This window comes from Hordeum vulgare, chromosome 1H (assembly GCF_904849725.1).
Source record: "Hordeum vulgare subsp. vulgare chromosome 1H, MorexV3_pseudomolecules_assembly, whole genome shotgun sequence".
Taxonomy (NCBI): Eukaryota; Viridiplantae; Streptophyta; class Magnoliopsida; order Poales; family Poaceae; genus Hordeum; species Hordeum vulgare.
In genome coordinates this window covers 225,460,678-225,469,684 of record NC_058518.1, presented here as the reverse complement: position 1 = coordinate 225,469,684, position 9,007 = coordinate 225,460,678, and positions in this window count along the sequence as shown.

Here is a 9,007-nt window from a genome sequence, read left to right as displayed (position 1 = left end):
CTTCAAAATGCATGTGTGGTACATGTACTCTATGCATGACTTGCCAGCGTATGCGCTATTCTCTGGATGGTGTGTGCATGGAAGGTTCCCGTGCCCCCAATGCAAGGCAGCTCTTCAGTTTCATTGGTTGCAGGAGGGTCAGAAGTATTCTTGCTTTGACTTGCATAGACAGTTCCTGGATCCAGACCATCAGTTCAGAAAAGACAAGAAGAACTTTACCAAAGGTAAAGTTGTCAAAAACTTGGCACCACCTGCGTTCACACGCCAACAGATCCTAGATCAGTTAAACGCCCTCGAGCCTGATCCAGAGTGTCCACGGTATTTCAAGGGGTATAATTCAAAACACGCCTGGACTCACAAGCCATGCTTCTGGGATCTGCCTTACTTCAAAGACCTCCTTCTTCCACACAATATCGACATGATGCACACTGAAAAGAATATCGGAGAGGCTATTTTTGGTACATTGTTCGACATAGATGGGAAGACAAATGATAATACTAAGGCTAGAGTCGATCAAGAGAAACTATGTCATAGACCGTTACAAAACATGCGAGAAGGCAAAGGAAAGCAGAAGTGGTCGAAGACAAAGGCCTGGTTCAATCTTGGAAGGCCAGCTATGAGGGAAATTATCTTGTGGGTCAAAATGCTCTTGATGTTCCCCCATGGGTATGCAGCGAATCTGAAGAGGGGAGCGAGTCTTAAGAAATTAAAAATCTTTGGTCTCAAGAGTCATGATTGGCACATATGGCTAGAGCGGGTAATGCCGGTGATGTTACTTGGCTTTATTCCTGAGGATGAACGGCTAGTACTGGCGGAGCTGAGCTATTTCTTCCGTGTTCTTTGTGCGAAAGAATTGTCGCCTGGCGTGGTATAAGACATGGAGGAGTTTGCACCGGAGTTGTTGTGCAAGTTAGAGAAGATATTTCCACCGGGCTTCTTTAATCCAATGCAGCATTTGATTTTACATCTACCAACCGAGGAAAGATTGGGTGGGCCCATGCAAAATCGTTGGTGCTACGCAACTGAGAGGATGAAGATGACCCTTCGAGCTAAATGTAAAAATAAGCGTAGAATTGAAGCATCGATGGTTGAGGCATTCATTACTGAGGAGGTGGCAAAGTTTGAGACAGCACACTACGAAGCCAAAAATCATCATTTGCATAATCCGAAGCCTCGGCACAATGATGCAGACCCTAAAATAGGTGGGTCCAACCTCAGCCTATTCAAAGGGAAGCTCGCACCAGCCAGTGCTTCGAAACCAATAACGTTGGATGTCGAAGAATGGCAGAACATTTTGTTGTATATCTTCAACAACCTAACAGAAGTGCGGCCATACATCGAGTGAGTTCTCGGCACATTTTTCCGTAACTTCAAATTCATTTGAACTGCTCTTATTCCCGGATATTTCAAACAGCCGTTACGTCGCCAAATTCTCGGATGGAGCGGTGATTGAAAATGATTCCGTCGAAGAGTATGAGCTTCTGTCAAAGACGGGAGGCGGCTATCCCGGTTTCATCTCTTGGTTCAAACAAACGGTAATTATAAATAATGGATCATTTCATTTCTTGGTCTAACTTGCGGCTAATGCAACAATCATTTCGTATTAAACTTGTAGGCTAATTCAGAGTCTATGGACGTTGAATTGATACAAGTCGCTAATGGTTTTGACTATAAGGTCCGTTCATTTGAGAAATACAACATCAACGGGTATCTCTTTCATACCTTTGGCAAAGAGCTATCTATGCCCGACCAGAAATCTACAAATTGTGGTGTCTCTGCTATCGGCGAAGGTGTTATCGAGTATTATGGAAGAGTTGAAGCAATTTATGAACTTCAATTCTATGGTGAAAACCCACCGAACGTCGTAGTCTTCAAATGTTATTGGTTCCAGCCGAAGAAGACTAGAAGGACTCATGAAAATATAGGACTAGTTGAAATCAATCCAAACACCCATGTAGATGTTACCGATGTCTATATTACGGCTCAATAGGCGACCCAAGTTTTCTATCTACCGTGGACATGCCAAACGGATAAGAATCTGGAAGGTTGGTATGTTGTTTATGAAGTGCCACCACATGTCAGACCACCTCTCCCAAATGAATAGGATTATGAACCTCACATTAACCCAGACACATATGATGGAGAATTCTTCCAAGAAACACGTCTTTCCAAGAAACGTTTCAAGAACCGTCGTGCTTCACCCAAGAACATGGAAGTAGACAACGACAATGAATCCGACTCCAGCCCTGAGCTGGAACCAGAAGACCTGGAACTCGTAGAGGTTACTGATGCGGATGACCTGTCAATGCTTCAATGATTAAAGGAAGGCCTTTCACAACTTCACGCCGTTGAACCCGACGAGCACGTCATTCATGAAGACATTCGTGATAGTGATGATGATGATGCATTTATTGATGATGATTATTAGTTTGGAAGATTCACAACTTAAATTATATATATTTTAATCTTTGTTATTCATGTACATATTATTATTCATTTCACTTATTCAATTTTTTTATGTTGTACTAATTTCTTTTAATCTTTATCATGGCAGGTCACCAGGTGTTGAAAGATGGTGGGCGCTGGTCCAGATCACTCGACGGGTTCTTCTGAGGCGCCCCGCATGAGGGGGGTACTTCCCTTCCACCCCTATCTCTCCGTAGAGCCTTGGCAAACAGTTTGTCGACACCACCCGTGGGTTCTTCTTCGTCGGCGGCATTGCCCACTGGGAGAGGTGCTGGTCGGGTAGGGAAGAAGGGGAAGGGTACAGGGAGAGGCGGTGGCCGCGGAAGATCCAGGAGGACTGTTGAGCCGTCCTCGCCACCACCACCAGCTCATTCACCCGAGCATAGGACTACTATGGTCGACCCGTTTGCGTAGGAGGCTACGGGGACTCCGTTCCAGGAGACTCGTGTTGACGGGCATTCGTCACATGAGACTCCGGTCTAGGAGCAGCCTCGGGTCAGGGTGCATTCGGCCCACGAGACTACGGTTGCGGAGGCTTCACCCGACGTGGAGAGGCCCGAATGGGAGACCTGGCCGGATCGTACCGAGTTGCCGGATTGGACCGAGGGTCCGGGTGGCTCAGGGGGCGGGGATGGCGGGGATGAGCTTACGGATAGTGAGGGCAATGTGCAGGTGGACGCGGCCACCGTGTACAAGCGTGGTAGTACACGTCTCTCGGTCATGTCGGCTACCCGCGAGCAGAGGCCGGTGATTAAACCTGAAGGAGATAGGTAAGTACATTTACTCTTTTTTTAGCTTTTGCCTTCAAGTTTGTTCAAATATCTAATGCGTTGACCTTATCATATTGCACGGGATGGGTACACCCTTTTGGAATCCGAGGCTGAACTCTATCCTTGGTGTGCTTTGCCGGACAAATTTCCCGGGGTTTGTCACGTTGCCTGGTGACGGTCAGGTTCCTACACTAGGATTTTCCTGGGAGCACTACGAGGCTGCGCAGGCCCCGCCGGAGGAGATTATAGATGGTGTCTTGTGCCACACGAGGGCCGAGATGGTGATCAAGAGCTTTTGGTTAAATTATCCTTTTACAAAATCTAAAATTAACAATATAGCTAATTATTGTACTAATCGGTGTTTTCACGTTTGATTGCAGACCTTCTATAGGTGTGAGGATGGATATGAGTAGGAGGCGGCCAGTGTACTCGAGGCCGAGTGTAGGCGGTTACTACAGAACTTGCGCCACGAGGCTCGGCCGCAGTTTATTCGAGATTACTACGCCACACGTGGTATTAAGAAGAAGAAGAAGGATTGCCGCGGAAAGTTTCTGAAGGAGGAGCAATACATGAAGGTAATTACATATTCTTAAGTCCTTCTACATAGTTTTCTTGATTTCATTCATAAGCGTAGCGCTCAAAATTCTTTCTAATAACTTACAGGTGCCCCCAAGATGGTGTGCGGATAAGATGGATTGTTGGGAGGCGTTGGTTGATGAGTGGTGCACAGGCAGCTGGCGAGCCGTCCACGAGAATGCGAAGGATCAGCGTAGCCAAATGGTTGGTGTGCCACACCATCAAGGCAGCGCCAACTTACTTTAGTTCGGACGAAACTGGGTATGTCATTTGCTTCATGATTCATGCAATTCATTCTTCATACTAATATTTTGTTCCTCCCTTTTAGGCGCATCACAATAAGACGGAGATGCCACACTTGTACGACCTTTATGGCATGGACCATACTGCCTCGTACAAGAAGGCGAAGGCATTCTCTGAGTCTGACCTGGATGATCCCAATAACTTCACCAACATATCATCCCACCAGAAGCTCGTGGCATACAGGGACGCGGGGAAGGCTACGAAAGGGGATGACTTTAACCCTAGCCAGGAACCTTTGGATCCAGATTTGGTGATGATATCTGGTGGCGGGAGGCCCCATGGCTCGATATCCATTGGAGATGGGATAATACGTTGTCCACTCACTCTCCCGGAGATCAAGGCGCGCCAGTCGAGCAGCTGTCCTGAGATAATGCGTCGTCCACGGCCAGTCGATCTTGCCATCAAGGTTAGTTGTACGGACTAAGAACATTTTCATCCATTTCATTATGTGTGTCACCATAGATCATTACTGTGGTAACGAGGAATGGTGTTTCAGGCTGCTCTTCAGAAAGAGAGATTGGCCAACCAGACTGCTCTTGAGAAAGAGAGATTGGCAAGCCAGGCTGCTCTTGAGGCTGCTCTTGAGAAAGAGAGATTGGCAAGTTAGGCTGCTCTTGATGAGAGGGACCAGACGATGGCATGATAGATTGAGGAGGAGAGGTCCGAGAATGAGGCGGGTCAATGGGCCATGTACGAGCTTTTTGTGGTAAGTTTTTTTTCACATTAGCCAAATCATGTGTGTAATGTCTGTTTGATTACTAACTAATACGACCCACTCTTCACGGTTTGTGCGAGAAGAGCGGTCAAGTCCCTCCGTCGATGCCCGTCTTCTCTTCGATTGGAACGGTGAGTTTCATTATAAACTAGTATTAATAATGGAGTGTCATCATGCTAACTGAGACATTGCACAATATCTATTCTGCAGAATAACTCCCGAGTGGCATCGCACGACCCTTCTCCAGGTGTTTCTCCTCCTTGATGACCACTACGGTAAGTTTCTCTTCTCCTCTTTTATATTCTCCTTGCCTTAATTTCCCCAACAATGACATAATTAGCCCATTTAGCTCCAAAATGCCATAATAAGCTCAAAATGGCATAAGAACCTTGGTTAGCTCATTAATATTATATACTTAGCTTGTTTCTCTAAAATGGGATAATTAGCCCATTTAGCTCCAAAAAGACATAGTTAGCTAATTTAGCTCCAAGAAGAGGAGAAGAGGAGAAGAAAAAGGAAAAATGAAAAGAAAGAAGAATAAGAAGAGAAAAAGGAGGAGGAGAAGGAGGAGAAGGCCAAGGACCTTCTAGTCCTTCTCCTCCTCCTCCTCCTTCTCCTCCTTCTTCTTTATTTCTTCTTCTTCTTCTCCTCCTCCTCTTTCTTCTCCTCTTTCATATTCTCCTTGCCTTAATTTCCCCAACAATGACATAATTAGCCAATTTAGCTCCTAAAAGACATTATAAGCTCAAAATGGCATAAGAACCTTGGTTAGATCGTTAATATTATATACTTAGATGGTTTTCCTCTATAATGACATAATTAGCCCATTTAGCTCCAAAAAGACATAGTTAGCTACTTTAGCTCCAAGAAGAGGAGAAGAGGAGAAATGAAGAGAAGGAAGAAGAAGAAGAAGAAGAAGAAGAAGAAGAAGAAGAGAAGAAGAAGAGAAGGAGAAGGAGAAGGAGAAGAAGAAGAAGGAGGAGGAGAAGAAGAGAAGAAGAAGGAGAAGGATGAGAAGAAGGAGAAGGATCCCTCCTTCTTCTTCTCTCCACCTTCTTCTCCTCCTTCTTCTCTTCTTTTTTCTTCTTCTCCTCCTCCTTCTCCTTCCCCTTCCCCTCCTCCTCCTCCTCCTCCTCCTTCTTGTGTTTCTTCTCCTTGTTATCTTCTTGCTTCTTCTCTTTCTTCTTCAATTTAGCTTATTTGTCATATATATGTTGTTGCTCTTCTTCTTCTGACTTTCTTATTCCCATTTTGCAGATTGGATGTACTACATGCATGGAAGCTGGCATTGGAGTGCTTTAGTTTCCGTTTTTATTTGAGTTGATGAACAATGTGGAACTATATGTATATGTATATATGGATGAACAATATATGTGCAACTATATGTATGTATATATGGATGAAACTTTGTATGTGTTGGTTCTTTTGATATATGGGATGTACGTTGATCAACAAATGGCATTGATGAGCTTTATATGTATATCATATATGTGCTGTGACCTATTTATCATATATGTGCTATGAATTATATGTATATGTGCTATGAAATAGAAAAAATAAAAAAAATGTGACAATATAGGCTCTTTGCCATCTGCCAGCTGATGGCAAAGGCCTTTGCCATCAGCTGACCGACGGCAAAGGTGCCACGTGGTGCCCAGCTGTGCAACCTGGGCAGTAGCAGCTCGCCATATAGTATCTTTGTCGTCTGCTTCCAGGGGGCAGACGGCAAAGAAGAGGGCACAGAGGAGGGGGAGAGGGGTAGGCAGACGGCAAAGAGTGGAGGGAGGAAGACGGCAAAGAAGGGGGGAGGCAGACAGCACAGAGGAGGGGGGAGAAAGAGGGGGAGGCAGACGACAATGAAGAGGGGGAGGCAGACGGCACAGAAGAGGGGAGGCAGACGACAAATAAGCATGTCGGCTGCCGTCTCGACCACTTTGCCGACTGCTCCTATGAAAAGCTGACGGCAAAGCTCTTTGTTGTCCGCTTTGGGGAGACAGACGGCAAAGAAGCTACAATGTCGTCGTAGGCTGACGCAGAAATTTTGCCGGCCGTGAGATTCTTTGCCGTCTATGGTACTCTCTTTGCCGTCCGGGATTGACTCTTTGCCGTCTGTGATGGCAGACAGCAAAGAAGCTAATTCCTGTAGTGGTTCTAGCTGGTAGGCTACCTTGCCTCTCCGTGCAATTATTCGAAAGGGCACGATGAAGCGAGGTGCCAATTTTCCTTTGACCTTAAACCTTTGTAGAACCCTCATTGGAGATACTCAGAGGTATACATATTCATTTGGCTCAAAACTGACGTCTCGATGCTTTCGATCATAATAACTCTTTTGATGACTCTCAGACGTTTTGAGTTTCTCTGTGATGAGTTTCACTTTGTCCTTAGCTTCTTGAAGCATTTGCAGGTCAAAGATACGACTGTCACCAGTCTCTGGCCAATTCAGCGGTGTACGACATCTTCGCCCATACAAGGCTTCAAAGGCTGAATTAGTGTTGGGGAACGTTGCATGGGAAACAAAAAAATTCCTGCGCACACGAAGACCTATCATGGTGATGTCCATCTATGAGTGCAGATTAGATCTACGTACCCTTGTAGATCGCTCAGCGAGAACGTTAAGAAACAAGGTTGATGTAGTGGAACGTCTTCACATCCCTCGAACCGTCCCATGAACCGTCTCGCGATCCGTCCCACGATCCGTTCCGATCTAGCACCAAGCGGACGGCACCTCCGCGTTCAGCACACGTACAGATCGATGATGATCTCAGCCTTCTTGATTCAGCAAGCAAGGCGGAGAAGTAGATGAGTTCTCTGGTAGCGTGATGGCGCCCCGGTGGTGGTGATGATCTACTCCTGCAGGGCTCTGCCCGAGCTCCGCAGAAATCCGATCTAGAGGTAAAACTATGTGGAATAGGCTAGAGTTGCACGTGGCAAAGTTGTGTCTCAAAAAGCCCTAAACCACCACTATATATAGGAGGAGGGGGAGGGGATAGCCTTCAGGCACAAGGCCTCAAGGTGCGCCGGCCGCCAGGAGGAGGAGGACTCCTCCTCCAATTTGGTTTGGGAAGGAGTCCTTCCCTTCCTTCCCACCTCCCTCTTTCCCTTCTTTTTCTTTTGGTATTTTCTCATGTGGCGCCATAGCCCTCTTGGGCTGACTCCACCAACCCAACAAGGACTTGGTGCACCACCCTAGGGCCTTGGGCTCACTCCCGGGTGGGTGGGCCCCTCCAGGTAAACACCCGAAACCCACTCGTCACTCCCGGTACACTACCGATAATGCCCGAAACTTTCCGGTGATCAAATGAAACCATCCTATATATCAATCTTCGTCTCCGGACCATTACGGAAACCCTCATGACTTCTGTGATCTCATTCGGCACTCTGAATAACATTTGGTAACCACACATATAACTCAACTATACTAAAACATGATCGAACCTCAAGTGTGCAGACCCTGCGGGTTCGACAACTATGTAGACATGTCCCAAGACACTCCTCGGTCAGTATCCAATAGCGGGACCTGGATGCCCATATTGGATCCTACATATTCTCCGAAGATCTTATCGGTTCAACCTTAGTGCCAGGGATTCATATAATCCCGTATGTCATTCCCTTTGTCCTTCAGTATGTTACTTGCCCGAGATTCGATCGTCGGTATCCGCATACCTATTTCAATCTCGTTACCGGCAAGTCTCTTTACTCGTTCCATCATACAAGATCCCGTGACTTACACTTAGTAACATTGGTTGCAAGGCTTGTGCGTGATGTTGTATTACCGAGTGGGCCCCGAGATACCTCTCCGTCACACGGAGTGACAAATCCCAGTCTTGATGCATACTAACTCAACGGACACCTTCGGAGATACCTGTAGAGCACCTTTATAATCACCCAGTTACGTTGCAACGTTTGATGCACACAAGGTATTCCTACGGTGCCAGTGAGTTATATGGTCTCATGGTCATAGGTATCAATACTTGACACGCGGAAAACAATAGCAATAAAACGACACGATCAATATGCTACGTTCATAGTTTGGGTCTAGTCCATCACATGATTCTCCTAATGATGTGATCCAGTTATCAAGCGACAACACTTGCACATAGTCAGAAAACCTTGACTATCCTTGATCAACTGGCTAGCCAACTAGAGACTTGCTAGGGACATTGTTTTGTCTATGTAT